At 39.0% G+C, this 24,530-nt stretch overlaps 1 protein-coding gene across 1 annotated transcript in view; it reads right to left on the bottom strand.

Annotated features, from left to right (window-relative positions):
- ETNK1 (ethanolamine kinase 1) overlaps positions 1-24,530 on the bottom strand; it is a 140,145-nt gene that overhangs the window by 106,885 nt on the left and 8,730 nt on the right. Inside the window, exons 2-3 of the mRNA XM_042946048.1 lie at positions 23,272-23,393; positions 19,984-20,081 (exon numbers count right to left, since the gene is read on the bottom strand). The gene's annotated coding sequence lies outside the window, so the exon portion shown is untranslated. The remainder of the gene's footprint in view (positions 1-19,983; positions 20,082-23,271; positions 23,394-24,530) is intronic.

The raw sequence follows: 24,530 nt of genomic DNA, 5'->3' as shown, positions 1-24,530 counted from the left end.
TATAGAGAAAATTAATTTGAAACTTTATCCTGGTCAAATACAATGGAAGTGTAAGAAATAGCCCTGCAGTCACAGTTGGGTATAAATGAAATATAAGAAGCTTAGAAAGATACCTAAAATAATTAAGTTAGAAATTGTCATTCCTATCAGCAAATTATGAAAGATCTGAAAAATATCTTTGGAATAAAAGTGGCTATTGCTGCAAATTATGTGTTTTTGCACTGTATAATCCCATTTCATTTATGTGATTAACTTGCCTTTTTTAATTTTGAATCTTTATTTTTATTTTTATCTTATTTATTTTTGCTGTTGAAACACACGGTCCTATCTCAATATTTCTTTTCTTTTTTTTTTTTTTTTAATTTAAATTCTAGGTAGTTAACATACAATGTAGTATTGGTTTCAGGAGTAGATTTTAGTGATTCATCACTTACATATAGCACCCAGTGCTCATTCCCAAAAGTGCCCTCCTTAATGCCCATTGTAGCAGGATTCTCACACAGAGAGTCATGACACCTAGGCTTTTCTTTCCAGGAAGCCACTTTATTCATGCCAGCACTGCTCAGTTGGGTTTGTACCCAAAGAATTGAGCCCCAAATGCCACGTGGCATAGTTTTTTATATATTTTCTACTACTTTGTCTCCCATACATGGTAACACACAAACATGTAGTCTGATTAAGTGGTCTCATGTTACAAGGTCTTGAGGGATGTTGTCACATAAGCGTATAGTCAGGTTGTCTTCGGGTTGTTGTTTTTTTTTCTTTAGGGAGGGGTCCCTACCACACCGTCACCCACTTAACCCATTCCCCCAACAACTTGCCTTTATTTTTAATGCAAGGTTTTCAAGAGTAAACCTATCTTGAGCTGGAAAAAAAATCGAAGTATATGGACTTCAGTTTCTACAAATGCCCCAGAGCGATAAGTAGTTTTAGAAAGAAGGCTAACGAGAGGTTTCTAGTCCTGGCTCTGCCTTTTACCTACCATGTTACTTCACTCTCACTCATCTGTAAAGTGGAGATAGTACAGCTTACTGTGCCAACCAGACCAAGTCATGTTGTAATTTAGCTGAACCAAGTGGATGTGAAAAGATCTCTATAATTCAGAGGTGAGGTATTATTGTATTTATCACATAGACACTGTTCCCTAATACCTAACACACTCACAGCACCCCTTACACCAGGAATATGCTGTTCTATCTGTTTTGCCTATTCATTTAAAAAAAATTTTTTTAATGTTTATTTATTTTTGACAGAGAGACAGACAGGCAGACAGAGCATGAGTGGGGGAGGGGCAGAGAGAGGGGGAGATACAGAATCTGAAGCAGGCTCTAAGCTCCGAGCTCCGAGCTGTTAGCACAGAGCCGCACACGGGGCTTGAACTCATGAACCACAAGATCATGACCTGAGCCAAAGTCGGATGCTCAACCTACTGAGCCACCCAGGCACCCCCTGTTTTGCCTATTCAAATTGCACTTCCCCTTAAGCCCATGTTCAAGAGCTATCACCTCCTAGATCTTTCACTGAACATTCTATCTGAAGTCTTTTTATGTATATATAGAGAGACATATATATGTCTATATCTATTGTTTATTTCCTTGGATCAATTGTATCTCTTTTTAAATATAACACAAAGTCACGTATTGAAAGAAGGAAGGATACAGCATTTAACTTTATGCATTAATTGGATGTCTACCTATCCTTTGCTAGGCAATGTGAGGACTCTGAGACACTCTTCCTGTTTCAAAAGTATCATAATGTAGTAGCAGAAATATGACATTTTGTTTATTAACTATTCACTGTTACTACTATTAAATACTATAAAATCATTAGCATCTGGATGGTATCTGAAGCCCAAAGAGTAAAGGGACTTGATCTGACAAGACTGAAGAGAAAAGAGACTGTAGAGAAAAGAAGGCCCAGGACAAAGCCTTAGAAAATCAGTATGTAAGAGATCAGGGGAGGATGCAGAGAATCCAGGGAAGGCTGTGAACATAAAAGTTTTCTAGAAAGAAAGGAAGAAAGAAAGAAAGAAAGAAAGAAAGAAAGAAAGAAAGAAAGAGTCTGTTTTTTAAAAGTGAACATGAAAAAAAAAGTTCAACATCATAAGTCATCAGGGAAATGTAAATTAAAACCAAAATAAGATACTACTGCCCATCCATTGCAGTAGTTAAAATAAAAAAAAAAACAAAAAAACTGGCAATGTCATGTGTTGGAGAGAATATGAAGGAACTTGATTCAAAGATTTCTGGAGTGACCCTTTTGGAAAACAGTTTGGCATTAAAAAAAAAAAAAAGAAATTAAAAATACCCTTATAGCACAAACCAACAATTCCACTCTTTGGTATTTATCCAAGGAAATGAAAACATACACCTACATAAGGACTTGATCCTGAATATTTATAGCAAGTTTATTTTTAATTGTTCTAAGCTGGATCCAGACCAAATGTCCATCAAAGGGTGAATGGATAAACAAATATGTTTTCTTTTTTAAAAAATTTGTATTGTTTTTAATTTAAGTCCAAGTTAACTAACATAGTATGTAATAATGATTTCAGGAATAGAATTTAGTGATTCATCACTTCCATATAATACCCAGTGCTCATCCCAACAAGTGCCCTCCTTAATGCCCCTCACCCATTTAGCCCATCTCCCCCCCCCCCAAAACCCCTCCAGCAACCCTCAGTTTGTTCTCTGTATTTAAGAATCTCTTATCATTCATCTTCCTCTCTGTACACTATTGTTGCTTACCACCCCTTGTGTTCATCTGTTTTGGATCTTAAATTCCACATACTAATGGAATCATATGATATTTTTCTTTCTCTGACTTGTTTCACTTAGCATAATACCTTCTCATTCCATCCGTGTTGTTGCAAATGGCAAGATTTCATTCTTTCTGACTGCTGAGTAATATTCCATTGTTTATATATATACCACATCTTCTTTATCCATTCATCAGTCAGTGGACATTTGGGCTCCTTCCATACTTCGGCTATTGTTGATAGTGCTGCTATAAATATTGGGGTGCATGTGCTCCTTCAAATAAGCATTTTTGTCCTTTGGGTAAATACCTGGTAGTGCAATTGCTGGGTCGTAGGGTAGATCTATTTTTAATTTTTTTAGGAAACTCCATACTGTTTTCCAGAGTGGCTGCACCAGTTTGCATGCTCACCAGAAATGTAAAAGGGTTCCTCTTTCTCCACATCCTTGCCAACATCTGTTGCTGCATGAATGTTCAAGTTTGCTATTCTGACAGGTGTGAGGTGGTATCTCATTGTGGTTTTGACTTGTATTTCCCTGATGATGAGTGATGCTGAACATTTTTTCATGTGTCTGTTACCTATCTGGATGTCTTCTTCGGAAAAGTGTCTATTCATGTCTTTTGCCCATTTCTTCCCTGGATTATTTGGTTTTGGGTGTTGAGCTTGATAAATTCTTTATAGATTTTGGATACTAACCCTTTATTTGATATGTCATTTGCAAATATCCTCTCCCATTCCATCGGTTGCCTTGTAGTTTTGCTGATTGTTTCCTTTGCCGTGCAGAAGCTTTTTATTTTTATGAGGTCCCAATAGTTCATTTTTGCTTTTGTTTCCCTTGTCTCTGGAGATATGTCAAGTAAGAAGCTGCTGTAGCAAAGGTCAAATAGGTTGTTGCCTGTTTTCTCCTCTAGGATTTTGATAGCTTCCTGTCTTACCTTTAGGTCTTTCATCCATTTTGAGTTTATTTTTGTGTATGGTGTAAGAAGGTGGTCCAGGTTCGTTCTGCATGTCGCTGTCCAGTTTTCCCAACACCATTTACTGAAAAGACTGTCTTTTTTCCATTGGATATTCTTTCCTGTTTTGTCAAAGATTAGTTGGCCATAGCTTTGTGGGTCTATTTCTGGGTTCTCTATTCTTTTCATTGATCTGAATGTGTGTTTTTGTGCCAGTACCATACTGTCTTGAAGATTACAGCTTTGTAATACAGCTTGAAGCCCAGAATGGTGATGCCTCCAGCTTCAGTTTTCTTTTTCAGGATTGCTTTGGCTATTCGGAGTGTTTTTTGGTTCCACACACATTTTAGGATTGATTGTTCTAGCTCTGTGAAGAATGCTAGTGTCATTTTGATAGGGATTGCACGAATATGTTTCCTTTTGTTGCTAAGTCGTATTTCATCATATGGATGTACCATTAAATGTACCATAATATTTTCTATTCACTAGCTGATAGACATTGAGTTGTTTCCAATTTTGGGTGATTAAAATAAAGCTATAAATATTCATATAGAAGTCTGTGTATGGCCAAGTTTTCATTTCATTTGGGTAAACATCTAGGAGTGAGATTGTTAAATTATATGTTAAAGGTATATTTCACTTTATAAGAAACTGCCAAATAATCTAAAATGGCTGTACAGGGGCACCTGGCTGGCTCAGTCGGTAGAGCATATAACTCTTGATCTTGGGGTTGTGAGCTCGAGTCCCACATTGAGTACAGAAATTATTTAAAAATAAATAAACTTTATTTAGTTATTTATTAAATATTTAAAAAATTTTTATTTACTTTTGAGAGAGAGCCCCACATTGACAGAGAGAGAAAAAGAGAGAGAGAGACAAAGAGACAGAGCATGACTGGGGGAGGGGCTTGGATCATTGTTTTTACCATGATGTTGTGACTCATCAGCATTTGTATTTGCATAATCTTCGAAAAATTAGGTTTCAATGTTGAAATTTGTAAATGAAATTTACAATAGTCTTCACAATGTCATATGCTCAGATGTTACACCTTAGACAGAATGACCTTCCAAAAGCTTAACTTTGATTCCATGAATTAGATGAAAAAAAAAACCATTATTGAGATTAATGGATTTTCTGTTTGAAGCATCTGATAACACTGGCATAAAAACAAGCATCATTTGGGGTATCTGGGTGACTCAGTCGGTTAAGTGTCCAATTCTTGGTTTCACTCAGGTCATGATCTCACAGTTCATGAGTTCAAGCCCCACATCAGGCTTCATGCTGTCAGTGTGGACTGCTTGGGATTCTCTCTCTCTCTCTCTCTCTCTCTCTCTCTCTCTCTGGCTCTCCCCTGATTGTACTCTCTCTCTCTCAAATAAATATATAAAAACATTTTTTAAGAAACAGGCATCATTTAACTGTTTGTAAAGTTCTTGTTCTGCTATTTGATACAGCACATTAATAACTATTGTTCCACTTTTCATAAGTGCACAGAAAAGGATCCAATAAAAAATAAGTGAAATTAATTGAAACAGTCATTTGATCTAATGCATCACATAGTGATAAGTAAATGGGCTTTCTACATTTGCTCATGTTAAATTTTTGTCTGTCAGCATAGGCTTTAAAAAAAAAGTACTTACTTTTGAAGTAGATGCCAATGCTTCTCAAACTGATTAGTGTCTTCTGGATTTTCGATAGTCATTACTATCACTATGGCCCCCATGGTGAATGTAAATAGTGGCAAACACATTATGTAAGTTACACTTCCATCATCAATGGTAATATAGTACTTAATTTTTCATTAAATATGCATGTTACTGGGGCGCCTGGGTGGTGCAGTCGGTTAAGCGTCCGACTTCAGCCAGGTCACGATCTCACGGTCCATGAGTTCGAGCCTCGCGTCAGGCTCTGGGCTGATGGCTCGGAGCCTGGAGCCTGTTTCCGATTCTGTGTCTCCCTCTCTCTCTGCCCCTCCCCCGTTCATGCTCTGTCTCTCTCTGTCCCAAAAATAAATAAAAAATGTTGAAAAAAAAAAATTAAAAAAAAAATATGCATGTTACAGGTTGAATTATGTTGTATTCCTCTCCAAAATTCATATATATTGAAGTCTTAGCCTCCAGTACCTCAGAATGTATTCTTATTTGGGATTAGAGTTTTGCAGATTTAATTAGCTAAGATGAGAGGCACCTGGGTGAGTCAGTCAATCGAGCATCTGACTCTATGTTTTGGCTCAGGTCATGTTCTCACAGTTAAGACTGAGCCCCCAGTGGAACTCTGCACTGAGTGTGGAGCCTGCTTGGAATTCTCTCTCACTCTCCCTCTGTCTTTCTCTCGCTCTCAAAATAAATAGATAAAATTTAAAAAAAAATTAGTTAAGATGAGGTCATACTGAAATGGGGTGGACCCCTAATCTAATACGACTAGTGTCCTTATAAAAAGGGTAAATCTGGATACAGGCATGCACACAAGGAGAATATCGTATGAAGATAAGGAAAGAGATTGGGGTGATGTTTCTAAATGCCAAAGATTGCTAGCAATCAAAAAGCTAGGGGACAGGCATAGATTCCCCCTCACAGCCCTCAGAAAAATCTCACCATCCCGATACTTCGATTTCAGACTTCTAGCGTCCAGAACTGTGAGACAAAAAATTCCTGTTGTTCAAGTGACCCAGTTTGTGATACTTTGTTATATGGCAGCCCTAGAAAACTAACAGCTGAATCCATGCGCTAGAGGTAACCATATAATGCAAAACTCTCTTAATTTACTATCATATAAAAGAAAATGCTAATTTAAAAAGGAATAAAACTGTGATACTTGAAGCTTATATACACATTATTTTTTTTTGTAAGTTTTACTTATTTAAGTAATCTCTATACCCAATGTGGGGCTCGAACCATGACCCCGAGATCAAGAATTGCATGTTCTTCCCACTGAGATAGCCTGGCACAACTTGTATATGCATTATTAAAACTCAATAGTATTGGTAACAAGGTCTTTTTTTTTTAGAGCTCTTATTTTAGAAAGAGAGAGTGCACAAGCGGGGGAGAGGGGCAGAAGGAGAAAGAGAGAATCTTAAGTAGGCTCCATGCTCAGTGTGGTGCTCGATGTGGGGCTTGATCCCACAACTCTGGGATTGTAACCTGAGCCCAAATCAAGAGTTGGATGCTCAACCGACTGAGCCACCCAGGCTCGCTAGTGAGTGAAGTCTTCTTATAGTCTAGCCCCAGTCAGGCTACCAGATGACTGCAAATACATAAGTAACCCCAAGCAAGAGCTACAAAAGAATCTCCCACTTAAGCCCAGCCCAGATTTGTGTGATGCATGGAATTATGAGCAAATAAATGGATATTGTTTTGAGCCACTACATTTGGGGGCTGATTTTTATGCAGCAATGCATAACTAAAGCATCATTGTAAAGATTTGGGCTTTTACTCTGAATGAAATGGTTCTATGAACTGAATTGTTTCTCTTCCCTGCCCACCCCTCATTCATATTTTGAAGACCTCACACCTCATGTGACTGTATTGAAGACAGAGACTTTATACAGATAAGTGAGGTTAAACGAGTTCACAAGGATAGGGCTCTGATCCAATAGGATTAACGTCCTTATAAGAAAAGACACCAGAGGGGTGCCTGGCTGGCTCAGTCATTGGAGCATGTGACTCTTGATCTAAGGGCTGTGAGTTTCAGTCTCATATTGGAGATGGAGATTACTTAAAAATGAAATCTTTAAAAAAAGAAAAGAAAAAAAAAAGGCACGAGAGAACTTCTTCACATTTTCTCTGACAGGTGAAGATACAGTGAGAAGACAGTCTTCACAGAAGAGACCTTTCACCAGAACCCCACCCAGGTAGGAACCCTGATCTTGAACTATAAGAACTGCAAGAAAACAAAGTTCTACTGGTTAAACCACCCAGTTTATGGCATTTTGCTATGGTGGCCCAGGATGACTAATACAGATAGGAAGATGGTAGTTTTATTTGTTTTTGTTTTTGTTTTTAATTTTTTTATGTCTATTTATTTTTGAGAGACAGAGACAGAATGAGAGACAGAGCATGAGTGGGGAAGGGGCAGAGAGAGAGAGGGAAACACAGAATCTGAAGCAGGCTCCAGGCTCTGAGCTGCCAGCACAGAGCCTGAGGCAGGGCAGGAACTCAGGAACTGCGAGATCATGACCTAGGCTGAAGTTGGATGCTTAACCAACTGAGCCACCCAGGCACCCCAGAACATGATAATTTTTGAGCCAAGGAGCAACATGATCTGACCTTTCAAAAAAAATTATTCTGGCTGCTACATTGAAAAAAACAAACAGAAAACCCATAGGTAGCCAAAGGAAGAAACAAGAAAGGTGGCAGAAAAGGGGCTCAGTTGGTTAAACGTCTGATTTCAGCTCAGGTCATGATCTTGCAGTTTGTGAGTTTGAGCCTCTCGTTGGGCTCTGTGCTGACAGCTCAGAGCCTGGAGCCTGCTTTGGATTCTGTGTGTCTCTCTCTGTTCCTTCCTTGCTCACACTCTGTCTTGCTGTCTCCCTCTGAAAAATAAAGAATTTAAAAAAATAAAAAAATAAAAAGGAAATGTGGTCGAATGATCTAGATAAGATATAATAGTAGCTTGGACCACTTGGGTAGTAGCTATGCCGATGATGAGAAATGGTAAGAATCTGATTTCTGAATCTACAAAGTTGCTGACAAACGTGAGGTACAAAAGAAAGAGAGAGTCAAGGACAACTCAAAGATTTCTTGCCTGAGCAAGCAGACGGATGAGATCATTTAATGAGATGGGGAAGAATGCAAATAGCAATTTGGGGAGGACTTACTAGTAAGATCAGAATTCTGTTTGAGAATATTAGATTTGCTTAACTGACTAAGCCACCCAGGACCCTAAGAATATTAGATTTGAAGTACCTATTATGATTCTGCACCCAATATTGACGTGTGGACTCTTTCCAAACAATTATCTACACCAGCTGGGTACCTATGATTTAACTCATTTCTGACACTATCTACCTGATAATTGTGTCAGATCCCACAGGACTCAGTCCTACAAGACTGCCTTTCCCCTACTTGAGATGGCAGTGCCAGTCCAGGTTGTCACTTGTGTTTCTAACCAAATGACTATAGGCTGGAGACTCCAACAGCCCCACTCCTTGGGTCTATTAACGTGCTGGAGTGACTCACATGACTTAGAGAAACATCTACTTACTAGATCACCAGCTTATTATGAAAGGATATATAGCTCAGGAGCAGCCAGATGGAAGAGATGCATAGGACAAGGTATATGGGAGAGGACATGGAGTTTCTGTGTCCTCTCCAGGAGTGTCCTCGAATATCCACGAGTTCACAAACCTGGGGTCTCTCTGACCCTGACCTTCTGGGTTTTTATGAAGGCTTCAATTCTGTAAGCACGATTGATTAAATCACTGGCTATCAATTCAACTTCTAGCCTCTCTTCCTCAGAGGTCAGGAGGGTGGGACTGAAAATTCCAACCATCCAATCACCAGGTGGGTTCCCCTTAGACGAAGCCCCCATTCTTAGGTGTTTTCAAAAGTACCCTCATTAACATAAACGTAGGTGTGGTTGTGAGATATTTGTTTTGAATATTAAGACACACTTATTACTCTTACTACTCAGGAAATTCCAATGGTTTTGAGAGCTCTATGCCAGAAATGAGATGAAGACCAAATATATATTTCTTATAAATCAAAATATCACACCTATGTACATCCAGTCTATAGGAGAAATATTCAGCCAAGAGACATAAATTTAGGAGTTGTAAGAATATATAATTTAGAGCCATGAGATGAAGAATCTTCTAGGAACTGACAGTAAACTGAAAATGGGAAATACAAAGATTAAGTCCTGTGATACTTGAGTGTTCAGAGCAACTACTCTTAAATTATGGTTTGTGGCTCCAGGGGGTTCTTTGAGATCTTTTCATGGAGGCCTGGAGGTCAGAACTGTTTTTGTAGTAGTACACAAACATTATTTGTCTTTCTTTTTTTATATACTATATTAACAATTGCATTGAAAATACAAAAACAATGGTGGGTGAACCTGCAGCCACTTTAGCACAAATCAAGACACTGTCATCAAACTCTATTAGAAAACATTGTACTTTTCATCTTCTTATATTTAAAATAAAGGTGCAGTTTCATTGAAACATGTTCTTGAGGACAGGGTAAACATTATTCACTGGTTCTCAATGCTTCGGTACATATTTATTTAACATTCTGTCCATCAACATGGAAAGTCCTTTTAAAGAAGTTTCAGTACAAGCCAAAGAACTGTGCTTGTCTTAAGAAAAGACACTTGTGCCATTGTTTGAATTGCAAGTCAAACTAACTGATATTTTTCATGGAACACAATTTTTACTTGAAAAAAAAAAATGACTAACAGAGGCGCCTGGCTGGCTGAGTCAGTACAGTATGTGATTCTTGATCTCAGGGTCATGAGTTCAAGCCCCACATTGGGTGTAGAGATTACTTTAAAAAATAAAATCTTCTAAAAAAAAAACCTGACTAACAGAAAAGATTATGGTTTTATATAGACTTGGATTTTTAGCAGACATTTTCTTGAAAATGAACCAAGTGACCTTGCCACTTCAAGGAAAATAAATGGATGGCATTTGTTGCCAGTGATAAAATTTAAGCATTCGAGCAAAACTTAGACTTTTGGAAGACATATATCTACCAAGCTTGATAGGTTCCCGATACTTGTTTGATGAGGTGGGTTGTAATAATAACAAATATAATTTTTTGATATCATATAATGTGATGTGTAAACATTTGGAAGATCTGCATAATTAAGGGAAACAATATTTTCTCTTTTTTTTAAGATTTTATTTTTTTAAGTACTCTCAACACCCACGATGGTTCTTGAACTCATGACCCTGAGATCAAGAGTCACATGCTCTTCTTATTTTTTTTTTTTTAATGTTTATTTATTTTTGAGCGTTAGAGAAAGAGTGCGAGCAGGGGAGGGGCAGAGAGAGAGGGAGACACAGAATCCAAAGCAGCCTCCAGGCTCTGAGCTGTCAGCACAGAGCCGACTTGGGGCTCCAAGTCACAAACTGCAAGATCATGACCTGAGCCAAAGTCAGAGGCTTAACTGGCTGAGCCATCCAGGCGCCCCAGGAGTCACATGCTCTTCTGACTGAGCCAGCCAGGCACTCTAGGGAAATATTATTTTCCAAATGACCAATTTATAACATTAGCAAATCATGCATCTAAAAGAGCCATTCCAAGTGCAAGATAGATGAATAGATTTTAATGTAAGTTTAAAAAGTTCATTGGTAAGATTTCAGATTATACTTTACAACTAATCTTCAAGAAACCACTTCTTGGAATTGAGATGTGGGATCAAAGGAAAATGTCCAGAATTATCTGAAAAGGCTATTAAAATATTCCTTCCTTTTCCAAACACGAATCTGGTGAGGTCAGATTTTCTTCATATGCTTCAATGAAAATAACCTATTACATTAGGTTGAATGAAAAGCAGAAGTGAGGATCCAGCTGTTCTCTATTTCACCAGACCGGGAGTGGACAATTTTTTTTTCTACAAAAGTCCTGATACCTAATATTTTAGGATTTGCAGGCCACACAATCTCTGCCACAAATGTGCAACTCTTCCACTGTAGTGAGAAAGCTTTCATAAACAATACAGAAAAAAACGAATAAAGGGGAGCCTGGGTGGCTTAAGCGTCCAACGTCTGCTCAGGTCATGATCTCCCAGTTCATGAATTTGAGCCCTGCATCGGGCTCTGTGCTGACAGCTCAGAGACTGGAGCCTGCTTTAGATTCTGTGTCTCCCTCTCTCTCTCTCTCTCTCTGTCTCTGCCCCTCTCCCATTCATGCCGTCTCTCTCAAAAATAAAATAAACATTAAAAAAAAAAAAGAAGTGAATATGTATGGCAGTGTTCTCGTAATAGGCAGTAGGCTGAATTTGGCCGATAGGCTGTACTTTGTGTATCCTTAGGCCTCTGAACTGGACATTAAAGAGATTTTTAAAAATGTAAAAACAATGTCAGTCTTCTCACTAATTTGTGTTGGAAAATACAGTTTTCTTTCTCATAAAAATGGTATTTCTATTAACATGTAATTGGTGTATAATTATTATTTTCAAATGAATCAATAGATAATTCTTTTTTTTTCAATATATGAAGTTTATTGTCAAATTGGTTTCCATACAACACCCAGTGCTCATCCCAAAAGGTGCCTTCCTCAATACCCATCACCCACCCTCCCCACCCTCCCATCCCCCATCAACCCTCAGTTTGTTCTCAGTTTTTAAGAGTCTCTTATGCTTTGGCATAGATAATTCTTGTAAAAGTCTCAATTTTAATTTCCAGAAGAGTAAATATTGATAGATACAGGCCACATAACAAAAGCTCTTTGAGGTTCTCAATAATTTTTAAGGTAGTGTAAAGGTGGTCCTGGGACTAAAAAGTTTGACAACTACTGGTTTAAAAGTTGGGGGCATGAGAAGGAACCAGCAAATGAGACAAGGGGACCAGCTCATGAGAAAGTAGGATAATTAGAAATGTGACCCCCCGGAAGCCAAGTCAAGAAATTCTTTCAGGGAAGAGGGTGTGAGGTTAGCTATGTCCATTGATAATTATCTTGTCAAATGTTAATGATGTGAAACCAATAGACAGGGAAATGTTAAGCTTCAAGGGAGAGGAGAACTAATCATTTGCCATAGGACACTGGAGAAGAGGAAGGTGACAGTATCCAGAGCACTGGTTGAAGATTTTGCTGTAAATGAGTGGAGAGGGGGTGCCTGGGTGGCTCAGTCGGTTAAGCGTCTGACTCTTGATTTTTGTTCCAGTCATGGTCTCTAGTTCGTGGGTTCAGGCCTCATGTTGGGTTCTGCGCTGATGGTGTGGAGCCTGCTTGGGATCCTCTCTCTCTGCCCCTCTCCCTTGCTTGTTCTCTCTCTCTCTCTCAAAATAAATAAACTTAATAAGTAAATAAATAAATAGTTCCACTTCTACTGAAACACGAGGTAGTAAATAAAGGATGAGGACAACTGCAGCCAAATTTGTAGGTGCAGAAGCAGGAAACTGAGGGAGTACCAATCTGATGGCTTCTATTTTCACTTAAAAGTAGGAGGTGAGGCATCTGTTGGGATGAGGGGGTGAAATGTTTGGAGGCTTAGAGGAGTGAAAAAATGAAAGGCTGAAGAAAAGAGAGCTGACTAGGGAAATTAGAAGGAAATCTACGTAATGTTGATTTTCCAGGTGGGGTTTAGGATCATGAATATATTGTCCAATGCACCAATCTGTATAATGGTTGTTGGCTCTTCTCTAGCAAATATTTAATAGTTCAGGTGTTAGTACGTTAGTACACAGATAACAGAGACAAGAGACCTGCTGGACAGAGACAGTACATATTTTAGGATTTGTGGGCCATATGGTCTCTATCATAACTATTCAACTCAGCCTTTGTAGTGTGAAATCAGCCACAGACAATATGTAAATGAATGAGCCTGACTGTATTCCAATAAAACTTTATTTATGGACACTAAAATTTGAATTTAATGCAATTTCTTGTGTGTCATAAAATATTCTTACTTTGAATTTTTTAACTAGTTAAAAATGTAAAAATAGGGGCGCCTGGGTGGCTCAGTCGATTAAGCGTCCGACTTCAGCTCAGGTCATGGTCTCACGGTCCGTGAGTTCGAGCCCCGCGTCGGGCTCTGTGCTGATGGCTCAGAGCCTGGAGCCTGCTTCCGATTCTGTGTCTCCCTCTCTCTGACCCTTCCCCGTTCATGCTCTGTCTCTCTCTGTCTCAAAAATAAATAAATGTTAAAAAAATATTAAAAAAAAAAATGTAAAAATAATTATCAGCTTGTGAGTCACACAAAAACAAGCAGCAGGTAGATTTGGTCTGCAGTGCCCATAGTTTGTGAACCTCTGCTCTAGACCATAGCAGATTAGAAAAAGTTGCACCCTCAGGGAAGGACTACCCCAAGACCTTGAATAGAGCTTGGGTTGGTTTCTATTTGTTCCTTTTGTAGGGTGCTCTTGTGTAATACACAATATGGATCTCTTTATGTGATGGTCCTTGCAGTTAGTCTGTTGGGTGATATAACAAAAGGAAACAAAATATGGGCATTGAGGATACTGGTACAAAATGCACCACTGCAGTATAAACTGGATAGAAATAGAAATGAAGGTGGAAAGGAGCTGATAGACACCTAATCCAGGGGGTCAAGGACAGTTAAGTCTTTTTTTTTTAACTTTTTTTAACATTTTTTTTTTTAACATTTTATTTATTTTTGAGACAAAGAGAGACAGAGCATGAACAGGGGAGGGTCAGAGAGAGGGAGACACAGAATCTGAAACAGGCTCCAGGCTCTGAACTGTCAGCACAGAGCCTGACGCGGGGCTCGAACTCACGGACTGTGAGATCATGACCTGAGCAGAAGTCGGCCGCTTAACCGACTGAGCCACCCAGGCGCCCCAAGGACAGTTAAGTCTTAATGAGCTCAAGGAACCGATTGATAACAGAAGTGACTAAGGGAAGAATCGGAAGGAAGATCAAAGTCCTGGAGTGGTATGTTGGCATGTAAGATTTTAAGAATGAAAGAGCTCCATGTTGATAACAGGGTATGGACAGCTCACCCAGGGGTCAAAGTCTTTGATGGGAAAGAGGAAATTGACCAAGTTGTCAATAAGTGATAGTATCAACAAAGGTTAGAGGTTGAGGTCATGAATCATAAAGGAACAGTGAGAGTGAAAATGCAATGACCTGAAAATGGTTCGGGGACAAAGGGAAGATCCATCAATTGCTCTATCACATGGCTGACACTCCCTGGTTATCTCCCTTTCAAAAAGTAGCTTCTAACCTGTTGCTCCTATACCCCAAAGAATTAGGTCCTTCAAGAACCTTTTCTTTCTTAGAACTTAGAACCATAGAACTGATCTGGCAGGAAGACAATCATGAAGAACCTTAGAGGCTAACAGATGAAGGAGCAGAACACTTTTGCTTCATTATATTCACATTTTCCAATTGCCTACTGAAATCTCCAGTTAAATGTATTAGAGTCTTCTTAAGCTCACTATGTCCAAAATAGAACTTAATTTCCTCCTTGACACACTCTACCATTTCCCCCATCTAAATGTTTTGCTTCCCCTTGAGTACACTCTCATACAAGGACCAACCCTTCCTGCCACAATTCCCTTCATAGCTATCCTTAATCCATCCGTCTTTACAGCCACTGTTACTCCTTGGCTTCAGGCTTTCATCATCTCTCACTTGGATTATTATAACATCCTTTCAATAATCTCCCTAATAACCCTAGGTTTATTTACAATTTTCATAAGCTATTTCATGTTGTTTTGCATTAATTTTGACTTCTATTTAAAAAAAAAATTTTTTTTAACATTTATTTATTTTTGAGACAGAGAGAGACAGAGCATGAATGAGGGAGGGTCAGAGAGAAAGGGAGACACAGAATCTGAAACAGGCTCCAGGCTCTGAGCCATCAGCACAGAGCCTGACACGGGGCTTGAACTCACGAACTGCGAGATCATGACCTGAGCTGAAGTTGGACACTTAACAGACTGAGCCACCCAGGCGCCCCAATTATGACTTTTAAAAAATATTGCTTTGGGACACCTGGCTGGTTCAGTCAGTAAAGCATGCAACTCTTGATCTTGGGGTCGTGAGTGTGAGCCCCACTTTGGATGTACATTTTACTTAAAAAAATTAAATCTTAAAAAATATATTGCATTAAAATATCATTTATCTTGTGTACTGAGTCTTTTAGTGCCTTATTTTTTTTTTTTTTAATTTTTTTTTTTCAACGTTTTTTATTTATTTTTGGGACAGAGAGAGACAGAGCATGAACGGGGGAGGGGCAGAGAGAGAGAGGGAGACACAGAATCGGAAACAGGCTCCAGGCTCCGAGCCATCAGCCCAGAGCCCGACGCGGGGCTCGAACTCACAGACCGCGAGATCGTGACCTGGCTGAAGTCGGACGCTTAACCGACTGCGCCACCCAGGCGCCCCTTTTAGTGCCTTCTTAAATTGTGCCTACAAAGCAAGTGCTTCATTCATTTCACCCTTGTCCCAGCCTTCCTAACTACTTCTGTCTTGTCTCTTGCAATCTGCTTTCCATTCAGCAAAGACAGTCAACTAAAATACATATGTAGTCATGCCACATTTCTGTTTAAAATTCTTCAATGGATCCCTCTCAGTTTAATTCAACAAGACTTAATGGTCTCTCCTTACTATTTTAGCCTCTTTTGTAGATTTCTTCCTCCTTTATTTATCATTACCATGACTACCATTATTCGTGAGCACAGAATGAACACATTGTTTTTAGAACTTTACATATATTATCTCATCTTATATGATAAGGTGGGGTAACTACTATTACTTTATTTATATATCATTTCATAGGCAAAGACACTTAACTATGAGTTTCTATAATTCCCTTCATCTAGGTCTCTTTTAGGCTTTTCCACATGTTTCCACTGCCTGGAAGACTCTTCGGTTTTCTTCTCTGGTTACTTCCTGTGGTAGGCTGAATAATGCCCCGTTCTGCCACAAGGACATCCATATATGCCAACGAATATATGTGGTCAACAGAAGTAGGAAAGGTCAAGGAACAGATTCTTCCCCAGAGCATTCAGAAAGAATACAATCCTGTGACTCCTTGACTTTGGACTTTAATGTCCAGAACTGCAAGAAGGTAAATTTGTGCTGTTTTTTTTTTTTTAATTGATATATAATTGACATATAACATGTTAGTTTCAGGTGTACAACATAATTATTTGATATTTGTATGTCTTGTAAAATGATCACCATAAGTTTTTTTTTAATGTTTATTTATTTTGAGAGAGAGAGAGAGAGAAAGTGGGGAAAGGCAGAGAGAGAGAGAGAGAGAGAGAGAGAGAATCCCAAGAAGGCTCCATGCTGTCACCACAGAACCCCACGCTAGGCTTGATCTCACAAATCTCGAAATCGTGACCTGAGTCAAAATCAAGAGTCGGAAGTCTTAACTGACAGAGCCACCCAGGGCCCCACAATAAGTTTAATTAACATCCATCACCATACATTGTTACGTTTCTTTTTTCTTGTGATGAGAACTCTCTTAACAACTTTTTTTTAAATTTTTTTTTTTTAACGTTTATTTATTTTTGAGACAGAGAGAGACAGAACATGAACAGGGGAGGGTCAGAGAGAGGGAGACACAGAAGCTGAAACAGCCTCCAGGCTCTGAGCCATCAGCCCAGAGCCCGACGTGGGGCTCGAACTCACAGACCGCGAGATCGTGACCTGAGCTGAAGTCGGACGCTTAACCGACTGAGCCACCCAGGCGCCCTTAACAACTTTCAAATATACAATACGGTATTTTTTTTTTAATTTTTTTTTTTAACATCTTTATTTTATTTTCAGAGAGAGACAGAGTGCGAGTAGGGGGAGGTGCAGAGAGAGAGGGAGACACAGAATCTGAAGCAGACCCCAGGCTCTGAGCTGTCAGCACAGAGCTTGACGTGGGGCTCAAACTCACAGACCATGAGATCATGACCTGAACCGAAGTAAGACACGCAACAGACTGAGCCACCCAGGCTTCCCTACAACATGGTATTATTAAGTATAGTCACCATGCTGTACAAATGTGTATTGTCTTAGCCACTAAATTCATGGCAATTTGTTACCACAGCGATAGGAAACACTTCCTCAGGGAAGCCTTTTTTTGATCTCCCCAAACTGGATTAGCCACTCCTCCTCAATGTTTGCTCAATTCCCTGTCCTTACCTTTCCCACAGCACTTGCCTTGCTGCATTGCATTTCCCTGTTTGAAGCCCATCTCTACCGCAAAGCTGTGTGTTGCTCCAACATGGATCACATTATTCCTCTTCTTCCCCAGAGCCTAACTTAAAGATACTGCTGAGCTGTAGCTCAGTAGGTATTTGTTGGATGAATGAACCCTCAAAAAGGGTTAAGATTATGTATTTATAATAAATCACGTGGAGTGACTAGTACGTTTTAAATGCAGCTGAACTGGTCTTCCTAGCAAGAACAATAAAAAAAATCAACGCACAGAGCGGACTTTTTCCTAAGTGCCCCATGAACATCAAAGTAAAGTGGTTACCTTGACAACAAGGAGAAATCTGCTTTCCTTAGAGAAATGAAGTAGCAAAGCAAGAGAGAGTGAAATAATTAAGAAATTTTGAGGTTTAACAGGGACGTCTAAGTTTTTTACATAATGAGACATATGCTTCGACATGACATGTGTGCCAGCTACCATAAGTTTTTGTTCATGACAATAGTGAATTAAATGTAACTGTACTGGGCTTGCTACTATTGGATATGATTCCAACATGAGTCAGGGCCACATGACATTTTATTTATTATTTTCCTTTTGTTGTAAATCTTTGGTGTGCTCTAGTTTCACCATGTAATTTTATTTTATTTCTTTATTTTTTAAATTTTAATTTAATTTTTTTAATTTTTATTTTTTTAATGTTTATTTTTAAGAGAGAGAGACAGAGAGAGAGAGACAGAGTGCAAGCAGAAGAGGGGCAGAGAGAGAGGGAGACACAGAATCTAAAGCAGGCTCCAGGCTCTGAGCTGTCAGCACAGAGCCTGATGCGAGGCTCGAACTCACAAGCTGTAAGATCATGACCTGAGCCGAAGTCGGACACTCAACCACCTGAGCCACCCAAGTGCCCCAAATTTTTAATTTTATTTTAAGTAGCCTCTAGACCCAATGTGGCGCTTGAACTCACAACCTTGAGATTAAGAGTCACATGCTCTACTGACTGAGCCAGCCAGGCGCCCCGCACAATGTAATTCTAATATGCTGATTATGAAAAACAGAGGTCTTTCAGAATTGTGAGGGGTCCTTACAGAGTCACCTGAGTTTCTCTCTCATCTTCTACCTCCCCAACTGTTCAGAAGTCTGGTATTGCAAGGCTGAAGTCAAAGAGTTAGCTGGACAAGTTTTTGTCTGGAGACTCTAAGGAAAAATTAACTTCCAAGTTCTCCAGTGCAGTTGGCAGAATTCAGTTCCTTGTAGTTGTAGGAGTAAAGTCCCATTTACTTGCTGGCTGTCACTTAGGACTTGCTCTAAGCAACTAAAGGCTGCTGTTAGGTCTTTTCCCATGGCCACCATTGTTACTTCACAATATGGTATGTTTGCTTTCTTCCAGGCCAGCCAGACTTTGCCTTCTGCAACCAGCCAGAGAAAACTCCCTACTTTTAAAGAGTTCATGTATTTGGGTCAGGCCTACCTAGATAATCTCCACATCTCAAGGTCACCTCTGCCACATAAGAACATAATCACAAGAGGAAAAGTCATCATATACACAGTCCTACGAATAGCATGCACAACATACGGGTGAAAAATTTGGTGCCATTTTAGAATTCTGCCCGCCCCAGCACTACACATCAAAGTTGATCAGAATGGGAGTGTATTTTGAAAACAAATAAACAAAAACACCTAAGATTTTTCTCAGTACTTTTCCTTATATTCCCACAGAGAACCACTCCTTTAATGGCACTGAATTTGAACAACTCACAATTACATAATTAATTTCATTCAGTCATAACTAATCCAATTCTTCCTGCATGACTCTTAACTTCAATTGGTTACACAATTAGCTTGCACAGGCTACCCTGCTGGCCAATGAATTCACATGAGCTAGCTAATCCATAAGACAACAAAACATTCTTTTGGAGAGCTAACAATATCAGCTGGTGGTTATGTTATTATGCTAGAGTTTTACAGGGTGCTACTATTAGGGGAAACTAGGTAAATGGTACATGAGACTCTTCTTTTACTTCTTATAACTGTATGTGAATCTACAAGTTTCATCTCAAACTGAAATTTCAAAGTAAAACAATCCGGTTTTTAGTGTGGTGTCAAATTATAGAGGCCACATATCAGACTATCTGGTTTTGCTCTTTCCAGAATAAAAAAGTATGACCAGAGATAGGACTGGAAGGTTGAAAAGTAGGAAGTTGGGTTTGGAATTCCCTAAGTGAGGAATCTGATAAGAGCTCAATGAATGATGAGCAAAAAGCTCCAGACAGGCTTTTCCCCAGCTGAAGCAGCAATTTCTAGATTTTACCAAGTGGGTAAATCAGCTATTCATATTTTGGAGTTTGTGCATTGTTTAGAAGATTAGAAATCCAAAGCTTTTGCTAAGTTTTTGTTCTATTATTCAGAGAAGCAGATATTTTAAGCAACAACACTGTGTTGCGACCACTTAACAGAGGAAGAAATTTAAAAAAGAAGCCTCAAGGAGCGAGTTACCTATTTTCTTCTAGACATCATTTCTGTGATTCCAGTCACCATCACCATGTGACAAGGAAGGCCCATCAGTATTTTCCTCTGCGTGGATAGGTTGTACCCTGGCAAGGTAGGAAGAGAGCTGAAATGAGCCTTTGATTCAGTCAATTATGATTTTGACGACAAAAAGTCTTTTAAAATAACTATTAAACTTAAATTTTAGATTGTTACATAATGAAACATCACATAAAAGTACTATATTCTGTGATCAACTTTGTTCTCTAATTTATTTTTTCTATTTGACCCCAAGCAAAAATTTTCCAGGCAACTTTCCAATGCTGTCTACCAGCTATTTTTTCCTTACATCTTAGTTATTAAATCTTCATGGTTTGCTACTCTAAGTCTGTAATAATTGAGGAAGTGGACTAAGGTGTCCTCATTCTGCTAATCCCTGCTTGTTTTTCACAAAATTACTAATCTTCAGGGAACATCTCAAACCATTATTTTTATTTCTGAGTCAGAAAACCAAAAAGCGGAGAAAGTTGTGGATAACAAGTGCTCTTGGAACATTAGACAATCTTTTATCTGGAAAGAGATGGATTTGATACATTGTCATTAAAAGTTCAGGGTGCCCCAAAGGTAGGATTATTTGATTCTCAATATACAACTTTTAAAAACTAAGACAAGGTTGACAGAAAAAAGTATAAAGGGTGTTTTTGTCTTTGTAGCTTACTCTGTGTCACGAGAATATTTGTATTTATGCAACACATCAGTTAAAGGATGCCCACCTTTCGTGGCCCTAAATATAAAAAACAAAACATTTTAGTTTGATGTCATTTGAGCCATCAAGGTCACTTTACATGGAAAGAAGTGACTAGTTCATGATGATGGGTCCTGACCATGGGTGTACTTTTCAAACTTTGGAAACAATAAAGGCAATACATTTCAGCAGAAGATAGCTTTTGCCCTATTGGAATGCTTCTTGAGTCTACCATGTTAGAGTCAATCTATCCTGCCATAGGATGGCAGGCAATGCAGAAGAGCCTGAGACCAGACAGCCAGTGCCGAACTGACAGATTTATAAGAGCACATTCCAGTGTAACCATCCTATATGCAGTCACATGAGTGGGCCCAGCAAAACCTATAGAAGTAACGTAGACAGCCTGGGTCAGAGGACCCAGAGAGGGTCCTGCAGGACCAGCCAAGAATAGAAATCAAACTCTCAAACCATGAGATCATGACCTGAGCCAAAACCAAGAGTTGGGTGCTTAACTGACTGAACCACCCAGGCGTCCCTTATGCCAATTTAATGACTGAAGTACAGCACTGATTTTTTTTTTTTAAGTTTATTTATTTTGAGAGAGAGAGAGAAAGAAAGAGCACAAGTGGGGGAGGGTCAGAGAGAAGTAAAGACAGAACCTCAAGCAGGCTCTGCAACCTCAGTGCAGAGGCCATGCGGGGCTTGGACTCACAAACTGCGAGAGCATGACCTGAATCAGATGCTTAACTGACTGTGCCACCCAGGTGCTCCCAGCAGGGATTTTATTTTGCTTTCAGTCTTCAGCAGTTCAATTTATGAGGTCCTGAATCCTCATGTAATTTATTGTAGCAAAATATTGTTCCAATTAGGCTTCTTTCCACCAGAAAAAAATCCTTAAATGGCTTCTTTTGACTACACAAGAATGTTCTTTATCTTCAGCCTTATCTATTGAATCACCTCCTTCCCAATTCTGATTGCTACATATATTTCCAGGTATATCCTATCTTTCTCCCAAGTTATCATCTTTCTCCAAAAAATCCCAACTCCAGCCAAACTAGCCTGATCATACTTTCTAGACTATGCCATAAGCATTCTTTAACATTTTTGCTGTTGATTTTTTTCTCAAATAACTTTCCACTTATCTAGAAATGTCCCATTCAAATTTTACCTTCTATATGAGGCTTCTTCTCTAATTATTCCCAAATTATTTTTTCGAACTCCTTTAATAATTTATTGTCCAAACCATTCAGTTAATACCCACTATGGTCATTTATTACAGTTACATTTATTTTGTATGAATGTTTTATCTACACACCTGAATTGTAGCCTTCTGGAGATCAAGGTCTACATTTTATGCCTTATATAAATATAAAGTGTTATTAGCAATGTAATGCCCCCGATTTCGAATTCGAGAGACCACCAAGGAACCGATACCGATACAAATGCACGAGGGTTTATTTACAAACTCGAGTTTGGGCCCAAGTATACCCGACACAGCGGAGCAGGGACTTGGACCCCTAAGTTAATAGTCGAAGCAGTTTTATAGGGGCCAGTGGCCAATGAGATTGTAACACACACAGAAAGTTGCATAGTCATGTCAGTCCACACGCAGGTGGCCAATTGAATTACAATTTACCCTATAGTAACTGTTTGAACTAGCCTATCACTCTGGTCAGAATTGGCGCGCAAGTTTGGCGGGCAAAAGGCGGGGTTTACATTCTTTGGCGGTTAGGGGTTCCGCATTCCTATTTGAGCCGGTTTCCAGTAAGGGTGTGCTCAGCGGCTTGACTAGGGTGGGGGGAGTGTCTTAGGTCTCGTGGGGGTTATACATGAGATGGTGGGTGTAGCATAAAATGGAGTTAGTCTTGCTCTGCTTGTCCAGGGTTAGGGGATTTTTGTTAAATTCCTTGGGTCCCACAGTAAATATTGATATTGAAAGAGGCAGTGAGATTTGAGTAGGTAGGGAGAGAAGGTGCATTCTAGAGGAAAAGCAGTAACAAGTGAGAATATGTATGGTTTATTCCGGAAATGGGAAAGATAATATCAAATAAAGGGTCAATTCAATTACTTAACAACAACAACAACAACAGCACTCAGCTATCCATTCTTCATCTCGCTTGCTTTTCTCCAAGGCACAGTGATGTTCATTTATGCCTCAGGGCTTTTACACTGCTGTGGAAAATATGATCACAGAAACAGAATTTTAAAAATACTTTGTTGTTTGCAAAAACTGTGTTACAGGAAAAAGAAAAGAAAAGAAAAGAAAAAAACTGTGTTACAGGAAGGAAAGAGGGGGAATGTTTACTGACCAGAGGCAAATTATCACCATTCGCCAGTTCCAGGGTCTATTTTACAACTAAATTCTCCTCCCCATCCCCCAGTTGCCTAGTGGTTAGCAGGAGAGGAAATGCCTCAAAACATCCAGCAGGGTGGGGGAAGGGAGAGCCCTGTAGTCAAAAGTTCCTAAGAGCTCTTTGAAAGGGGTGCTGTTTCCATGTATTTAAAAGGGCCACACAGCTGGTCAACTAAAACACTGAGGAACTACCATTTACCTGAGATCTTAAATTTCTCCAACAACTGACAGGTAGTGCTTTCTTCATTCAACAAGTTCATTTATCCAACAAATATTCTCTGAATGTCCACTATAAGAGGCATTGTTCTGGGGGAATACATGCTTTATAACAAACAATAAACAAAAATTATATACAGAAGAGTTGAAAACAATTTTTACCATTTTTATAATATAAAAAAATAATATAATTTTATTTTGTGTGCTCTGAACAACAGCTTCAATTACATAAACCAAAAAGAAAAAAAACCTGGCAAACCTATAATGAAAATAAATCAGTCTATAAACATAATAGTTTATCATGGAGAAGCTAATTTCTTTACTGTCCCTTTTCTTCCTACATCTTGGTATTGCTCTTCTCTTCCTATTTTCAGGACATCATTGTCCAGAGAGTTACTGTCAAGTCATTCAATTTAAAACTGTCTCCCTATCATTTTTTTCTATCATCCTTTACAGTCTACGTACTTGCCCAAAGTTATAGTATTCATTTACTTGTTTATCAGTTTTTCCTCTACTAAAATGTGTTCTATGAGGGCAGGGATATCACCTCTCTAATTCATCATGATATCTGGTTCCCTGAACAGTTCCTGCCACAGAAAAATGTTGCTGAATAAATGAATAACTAAACAATAATTAACAATTGTTGGATACTTCTGTGTACTAGAAATGTTGAATGCATTATCTTAGTTCTCCCTAGAATCTTTTATTTTACAGGAACGATGAGAAATTTACTCAATCTCACAGTTAGTAAATGACAGAGTCAAGATTTGAATCAGGGATGTTATCTCCTCATGAGTCCTTGGCATTCCATTGGACTTGGGAATCCACCAGAGCCTCTTTTTACATTTGTATATACATATATGCATCTATGTATACATTTTTTAAATACCTTCTTTTTTGTTAATGTATACTTATTTATTTTGAGAGCGACTGGGAGAGTTTGAGCTAGGAGAGGCAGAGAGAGAGAACAGAATCCCAAGCAGGCTCCATACTCAGAGCTGCCTGATGCAGGGCTCTATCCCACGACCATGGGATCATGACTTGAGCCAAAATCAAGAGTTGGTTGCTTAACCAACTGAGCCATCCAGGTACCCCATGTCTTACGCATATATATTTTCAAGTAGGCTCTATGCTCAACATGGGGCTTGAACTCATGATCCTGAGATAGAGAGTTGTGGGCTCTGTTGAATGACCCAGCACGGTACCCCAGGGGTATGTAATTGTGTCTTTTCAATTAAAATA

The sequence above is a fragment of the Panthera leo genome, chromosome B4 (assembly GCF_018350215.1).
Source record: "Panthera leo isolate Ple1 chromosome B4, P.leo_Ple1_pat1.1, whole genome shotgun sequence".
Classification (NCBI taxonomy): Eukaryota; Metazoa; Chordata; class Mammalia; order Carnivora; family Felidae; genus Panthera; species Panthera leo.
This window is presented reverse-complemented; position numbering and strand designations above follow the sequence as displayed.